At 51.7% G+C, this 7,006-nt stretch overlaps 1 long non-coding RNA gene across 1 annotated transcript; it reads right to left on the reverse strand.

Annotated features, from left to right (window-relative positions):
• Window positions 1–361: 361 nt before the first annotated feature.
• Window positions 362–2,731, reverse strand: LOC139077176 (uncharacterized). Its single transcript, XR_011529503.1, has 2 exons — window positions 2,058–2,731; window positions 362–1,271 (listed from the first exon to the last, which is right to left on the reverse strand). It is a non-coding gene; the product is annotated as an uncharacterized lncRNA (long non-coding RNA).
• Between the last annotated feature and the right edge of the window lie 4,275 nt (window positions 2,732–7,006).

Here is a 7,006-nt window from a genome sequence, read left to right on the forward strand (position 1 = left end):
CCAGACTATAATCCAGGGATGTGAGAGCACCGTAGCCTCCTGAAATAAAACTGGAGTGGCCGCGATCAGAGCTCAAGACCCTTCATTAACGGCCGGCCACAGTGCTTCCTGTACTAAGGCAGTAGCCGCAGGCAGAGCGACTCTCTAATTCCCTACATAGCTAGGTTCCAGTGACAACAGCCAGACTGACACACTGGGATTTCCTTGACATGTCGGCAAGGGGAGGTGAAGGGAGGGAGGGACTCGAGAGAGATTCAACATAACTGGAGCCTCAAGCACTGCCCTTTGAGACGACACCACGGGGGGGGGGGGGGGGTTCTATTTTGACTCCCAAACTATAAAGTCAGACATCCCGGGTGTATTACTATCACAGTTTTCAGTTTAATTTTGTACCTTGACAGATTCCATCTTGAGGAGGAAAACACTGCTGAAAAACAAAAACCAGTAACAGAAGTTGTAAAGAAATATCCTCCTGTTCACAAGCAGTGTCACCCTTTCTTTCCAAACACATATTGTGTGTAGCAGCAGAACACAAAGAAATAATTTTTAGCATATGAGGAAAATTGTTCATAACATTTCCACAATCTAGTGTTTGAAAATGAGCTCTTGCCCTCATTGAATATATGAATGGTTAAAATACTGATTTTTTTTTCAACAAAGTCTCCAAGAGATGAGAGATTTGGTTTTGTTCTGTTCTTTCCCTTTTTTTCCCACCCCAAAATCAACAAATCAGAACACACCTCCATCTCGATGAACTTGAACTCCAAACGTGTACTTAAGGGAGACAGGGCTGACAGCCCAGGGACTTGAGGGTCCCATTAGCAATCGTCCACACCCATTACCCTGTCTCTCTGGATTTCCTTTCATGCCACGGTTCCAACACTCTTTGCAAAAAGAACTGGCAGACAGATTCTGAAATTTGCATGCAGATACTTCTTGATAGTAAAAATGCTTCAAGATGTGGCTGAGAGGGCTGTGTGGTTGACTTCTGGGGCTTTGAAAGGCCCTTCCTGATCTCAGCCTCGTTTCTCACAGTGGAGTGGGACCGACAGTTGCCCTCCGGACAGAGCAACCCCTCACCAGCTCTGCAGCGAGGGGTTCCCAGAAGGGACCATGTGACCCAGAGGGTGACGTTCTCGGGAGCACTGGGAGGTCAAGACTGAGAAGTGGGGATGGGCAGTGAGGGACAGCAGAGCACGGACTGCGCGAACACAGAGGGTTTGCAAATCTTGTTCAGTGACTCTCACCATGGCTTGAGTTCATCCAACGACCTAGGACGGACACAGGGTAAAGGGGAGAACATTTAGCCACTGGGTCACTCTGCCATGTCACCAGGATGCTTGGAAGGTGGGCCCACAAATCTGTCAGACCTTTTCCTGTAGCTTCCACCTGTCAGGTTCCCAGGATCTCCCCCAGGGATGTCTCTCTACCACAGATTTTCTTAACCTCGGGTTAAGATTTCAAGAGATCCATGAATTTGGATGAGAAGAAAAGTACTTTTTTATTTTTACTCACCTCAAACTGAAATTTAGCATTCTCATTTTTTGTTGTTGAGATCTAACTAACATTCAACAGTATATTAGTTTCAAGTGTACAATATAGTAATTTGATATTTGTACATATAGCGAAATGATCGCCACAATAAGTCTAGTTAACATCCATCACCATACATAGTTAGAAAAATTTTTTTCTTCTGATGAGAACTTTTAAGATTTGCTCTTTCAGCAACTTTCAAATATACAAGTATACAATAAGTATTATTAACGATAGCATGCCGCACACGACATCCCCAGGACTTCTTTATTTCATAAGTGGAAGTTTGCACCTTTTGACCCCCTTCACCCATTTCTCCCACCCCCCACCCTTTAGCATTCCTGTTATGCGCTGTCTTTATCAGCAGCAGAAATCACAGATACTTTCCTGTTACAGTTGTGCACATCAGGAAATGTTATTTACTCTCATCTCTGCTTCATTATTCCCTTTGTCATCAGACCTACTACTAAAGCTTGCTCTTTAAGGTCGTAAAAAAGAAGTACATGCAAAATTCTATCACATACCTCATACCCATTAGGATGGCTACTATCAAAATCACTGGGGAGGACCCAGCACGGCTTCCTGGATCAACAGGGATCACCTCCGCAAGGTCAACAGTACTCAAGCGTTACATCTTCCAGACATTTTTATATGAAAGGAGATATGGATGTGTTAGGGAGTAGAAAGCAAACTACGGAGGAATTTTGGGGATACAACATGAGATGTTAAATGCATTTTTTGTGCGAGGACGGTTTTTGGATAGGCCTCCAGAACTTCAGGGTTCACAGTCTCCTCCCCCGTGTTAGGGACAGACATGTCCCTCGAAAATCTGAGATGTGCTGACCCAGAGACCGCGCCCACCCTGCGCATGCCCGCGAGCACTGCGTAGGACAAAGACCTCAGGGCCCTTTAAGATCAGGAGGCCGCGGAGTGGGGCTGCGACGCACGTCTTCGCAGGGCGTAGACCTGGGTGCAAAGCTGCACCCTGCCAGCTCTCATCTGTGGCTGTGGGCGCCGTGCAGAGCCACCCAGGGCCTGAGCGTCACCTGCTGTCAATCAGAGAGCAGCACCCACCCTGCCAGGTATACAAACCCCGTGGGCCCTGGAAGGGGGCAGTGCAGCCGGGGTTCCAAACAGGAACACCAGGTCCCTGCTGTCCGTGGCTCCCCTCCTAGGGGTCTCGCGCCCGGGGGCCAGTCTCCTTCCCACCCCTCCACCCGCCCGGCCGAGGACGGCCCGCTCCCGCTCCGGCTGCCCGCGGCTCCCAGTCTCTCCGGCGGCCTCTGCGCAAACCCGCCGCCGGTCGGAGCGGCGAGGAAGCCGAGGGCAGCGGAGAGGCCTGCGACCCCGCCTGGGGGCCGGACGCGAGGACGGACGGCCGGACATCAGGCAGCCCTGTCAGTCAGCGGGGCCGCTGCGCCCCACCCATGGCTAGACGGCACTCAGCCACCGGCCACGAGGCGCGCGCGAGGCACGCACAATCATGCACGGGGCACGCACAGTCACGCACGAGGCACGCAGGCGGCACAAGGGTGTTGCACGCTCGGAGCTCTCTGGGCAGCCGGCTCGGCGCTCCTGAGCAGGTGGCTGCCTGCGGGACCGTCCCCCGTCTTTGTCCCCTCAGGGCTCTCAGCCCCGCCTTCTCCGTCCCAGCTGACCTCCTCAGTCTGCTGCTTGCTCTTTCCCGTCACCTGCTCAGCGCTGGACATCTCCTCTGGGGTTGGGGCCGGCTCCTCCCGTAACTGCGCCCCGGAGTGACGCCATATGCCTGGCCCTGCTCTCGGCGAAGACGAAGTGACCTGAGCAACTGGGGATAGCTGTCTGGGCGTTGGCAGCACCCACTGGGCTTCCCCTCTTGCTGTCAGCGGCGGCCCTCAGTCATGGCGATAGTCTGTGATTCCCGCAGGTGGAGCCTTGTGCTCCAGGGCGGAGAGAGCACTGGACTGGGAGGCAAGGCCTGTGACACCCTCCCTGGGGGGTCATAAATCGTTCAACTCCTCAGTTTCTTACCCAGTAAAATGGCTCTGATGTTAGATCTGCCTGCCTTCCTGGGAGCGTTGCACTGAGAATTGCAAGAGGAAATACACTCAAAGTCTTTGCAGCCTGCAAAGCTGTATAAAAGCCATTGTCATTGTTTGGTGTTTGGTTGCTATTGCCACCATGTCACCTTGGGGAGACGCTTGTGCTCCAGAACAGACAATTCCCCCACAGTTGGCTCATTGACTGCCCTGGGCCTTCTGTTGGCAGCCCCCCAGGTGCCCACAGGTTGGGCACGTCCCCTGCCTGCCAGCCCCTGTGCAGGGGGAGCATGCAGCAGGCCAGTCCACACCGTGCAGGCCCAGGCTCTTTAGCCTCCTCTTCTCTGAGGCCAAAGGATGGGCTGTGGTCAGCATCTGTTTGGATGTTTCTCAGATAGGCTGAGTGAACTAGTGTTATTAATACTGAAAAATGAAAGAGGAGTGACGCCCTGAGTTTGTGTCTTCAGGTTTGAAAAGCCCATTCATCAATATTCTCTCATTTAATTCTCACAGTGACCTTATCAGGTTAATATTATCTTTATAATATTATTCGCATTACTGATGAGGAAACTGAGGCACAGAAAAGTTAAGCAACTCGCCCAGGTCACAGGATCTTTTTTCCTGTTCAGGTTCCTGATGATAAGAGCCTCTGTGGTTAGATTGGGGGGTGGGGGTGAAAGAACCACTACAAAAAGCATCCCTAGACAATGTCTGGTCCAAAAGTGAGCATGTCCAGGCTCTTCTGAAAGCATCCCACACGAGAGAAGGCCACTCCTGGTCCCTCAGTGTTGCCACCTGCCTGGTTTATAAACGGATCTAAAGCTAAATGAGACCTGAGATGTTGGGGCTGGGGTAGAGGCTGAGGACCACGTGAGAGAAGAAACTGGGGGGCCTGGGTGTTGTCAGAGGAAGTCCTCGGTGGCCCCACACAGGTGCCCGGGTGTCTGCTCCAGCAAACCAGAGTGATGTCCTGGCCAATCCTGCAGGTCCTTAACCCTGTGATAATACCCAGTGTCCCCACCTCCTGCCTCCTGAAGCCCCAGGCAGAGAGGAGACTCCAGTTCAGCCATTTTGAACAGGGTGTTACCACCCGAGGGGGAGGCAGGGTGGGGGGGTGGGAGGAGCCACAACTGGCATTTAGTAGGTGGGCAGAAGGATGCCTGACACTCTGCCATTCCTGACACTGTCCTACCAAATGAATTGTCCCGTGGCCTGCACACCTGTCAGAGGTCCAGCTTGGACAGTCATTCCTGGAGGTGAAAAGCCTACTTTTTTCATCTTACGCCAGAACTCAATACAATTATTTTTGCCTGGTTTTAGAGTACATTGAATTTTCCCAGGAATTCAACCTGTATGTAAATTAAGATTGCACTTCAACAATGTTGATGATTTAGTTAAAATTTGTCCCGATGGAAATGCTGGAAAACCAGCTCATTGGGAATCCCAGTATGACACACCCGCCTCCATCTGCATTGTGGTGTAGCTGGCATGCGGAGGGGGGTCCATCCACAGGTGCAGACGTGCTTCATCGGGGCTTCCAGAGTCGCTGTGCCTGGGCATGCATATGGCAATACACATTAATTATCACAAATCACTTTCTTTTTATTAGAGTTAAGGTGTTGACCTTTTAAAATTTTGTGTGTAGAAAAAAATAATTTTGTGTGTAGGTTCGTAATATCTTTTCCTTATTTGGGGATAGTAAAGGACCATTGAGAAATATTTGCACTAGAGAAGAGGCATTGCACTTGGGGAGGTTGACAATCCCAGCTCTGAGCAAGTGGCAGTTTCCTTCTTTTCTTGAGAATCACAGGATTTCAGAGTTGGAAAACACCTTGAAGGTCATCCAACCTGTCTCCATCCAGTGCTCAAACCCGTGCAGTTGGAGTGAGGACTGAGGGCCTCACACACCTCCGCCTGCTTTCCTCCTGCTGTGACGTGACCCCTGTGAGTCCCAGGATGGGGCAGAGCAGGAGATGGCCTGGAGGACCCAGACTCAGACAGCTTTATGGGTCTTGGCAGGAGGCGTTGTAGATGCAGCGTTCAAGTGCCACTTAAGATGTCCACTTAAAGCTCTGGACACCAGCTCATTGGGAAAACCCGGATCTGCACTCCAGGTAGAAATACTCGACTCCAAAGGCTCGTCCATCAGGGGTCCCAGAAATGCCACACTGTTGGATAAGCACACCATGTCTCAGAATGTGTCCTGGTGCCTGAGTTCTGTGTGACACTGTGGGCCTCTGATTCTCATGAAGCACTGGGCTAGTTGGAAATGAGTAAATAGATGAGCTGAGGTCAGTACGAAACTAGAGAGCAACTAAGCGAAGGTGTCTACTCTTGGTGGTTTATTCCAGAGTCAAGCTGCTATGACTCTGTGTTCTAGGATAAAGGGGCTGTGTCAGAAGGTGGCTTCAGCCAGGGCCAGCCCCAGTGTTTCTGCTGACTCAGTGCCCCCAAAGCTACCTCGACAGGAGAGACAGGAAGAGCAGAACCGTGGGATGGATATTCCACGCCTTCTGCGTGCTGACCGTGCTACCACACTCCATCCTCTCCCCACCCTTCCTCCCCACCGCCCCCGCTACCCCATGAGTTTGCAACTCCCTTGTCCTGTCCCATGCCCTGTGCCCTATCCACTGGGGGCTGGACAGCCTTACTCCAGCTACTTCCCGCCCGTCCCCCTGGGCTGACACAGAGCCCTCTGTCTTCCTGTAGAATGCAGTAGCGATTCTGAGCGTGGTGTTGGACAAGGAGTCCAGCTCCCCCTATAAACTTTTTATAGCTTAGGAAAATAAACATGTGGTTTAAGGTCTTTGCATAGGCAGCACTCGCCGAGTTTGAGCTTGCTTTACAGAACTACAAAAGAAAATATTGGTAGAGCTAATAAATTTCCGAGCCAGCCGAGGGACAGTAGTCCAGAAATCCCGGGGAGGGTTTGATGGTTTAGGAGATAAAGAGAGGAGTTATCTCTGCGCCTGTCATCTCACTCCTCTCCCGCTCAGAATCTGCCTGCCAGAGTGAGGCGGCCAGGCTCCCGGTGCCCTGGGGCAGGGAAGCAGCGATGGAATGGGACTCGTGGCATTTTCCTGCTGCTGCAGGGCCCTTGGAGATGACTTTACAGATGAAGCAGGGTCCAGAGAGCGGAAGTGGAGGAAGTGATCTGCTGGGTCACCCAGCTCACTAGAGCTTGTGTGTGCGTCGAGCCAGGCAGCGGGGAAGGCTTCAGGGGCCATTTCTGAGCTTTCCTTCCTGGGTTTGTGGAAGAGCAGAGACCCTGGGAGGAGGGAGAAGGACGAGGAGGTTTCCAATGGGAGCACTAGATAGTAACAATAAAAGTAGTAATAAACATTGCTCTTGTTACCATTTATTAAGCATTTCTTCTGTTCCAGGATCTGAAGTCACCGCACTGAATCCTCATAGCCCTGCGAGGCGGGGATGACAGTCCCTATTCTGCAGCTGAG

This window comes from Equus przewalskii, chromosome 19 (genome assembly GCF_037783145.1).
Source record: "Equus przewalskii isolate Varuska chromosome 19, EquPr2, whole genome shotgun sequence".
Taxonomy (NCBI): domain Eukaryota; kingdom Metazoa; phylum Chordata; class Mammalia; order Perissodactyla; family Equidae; genus Equus; species Equus przewalskii.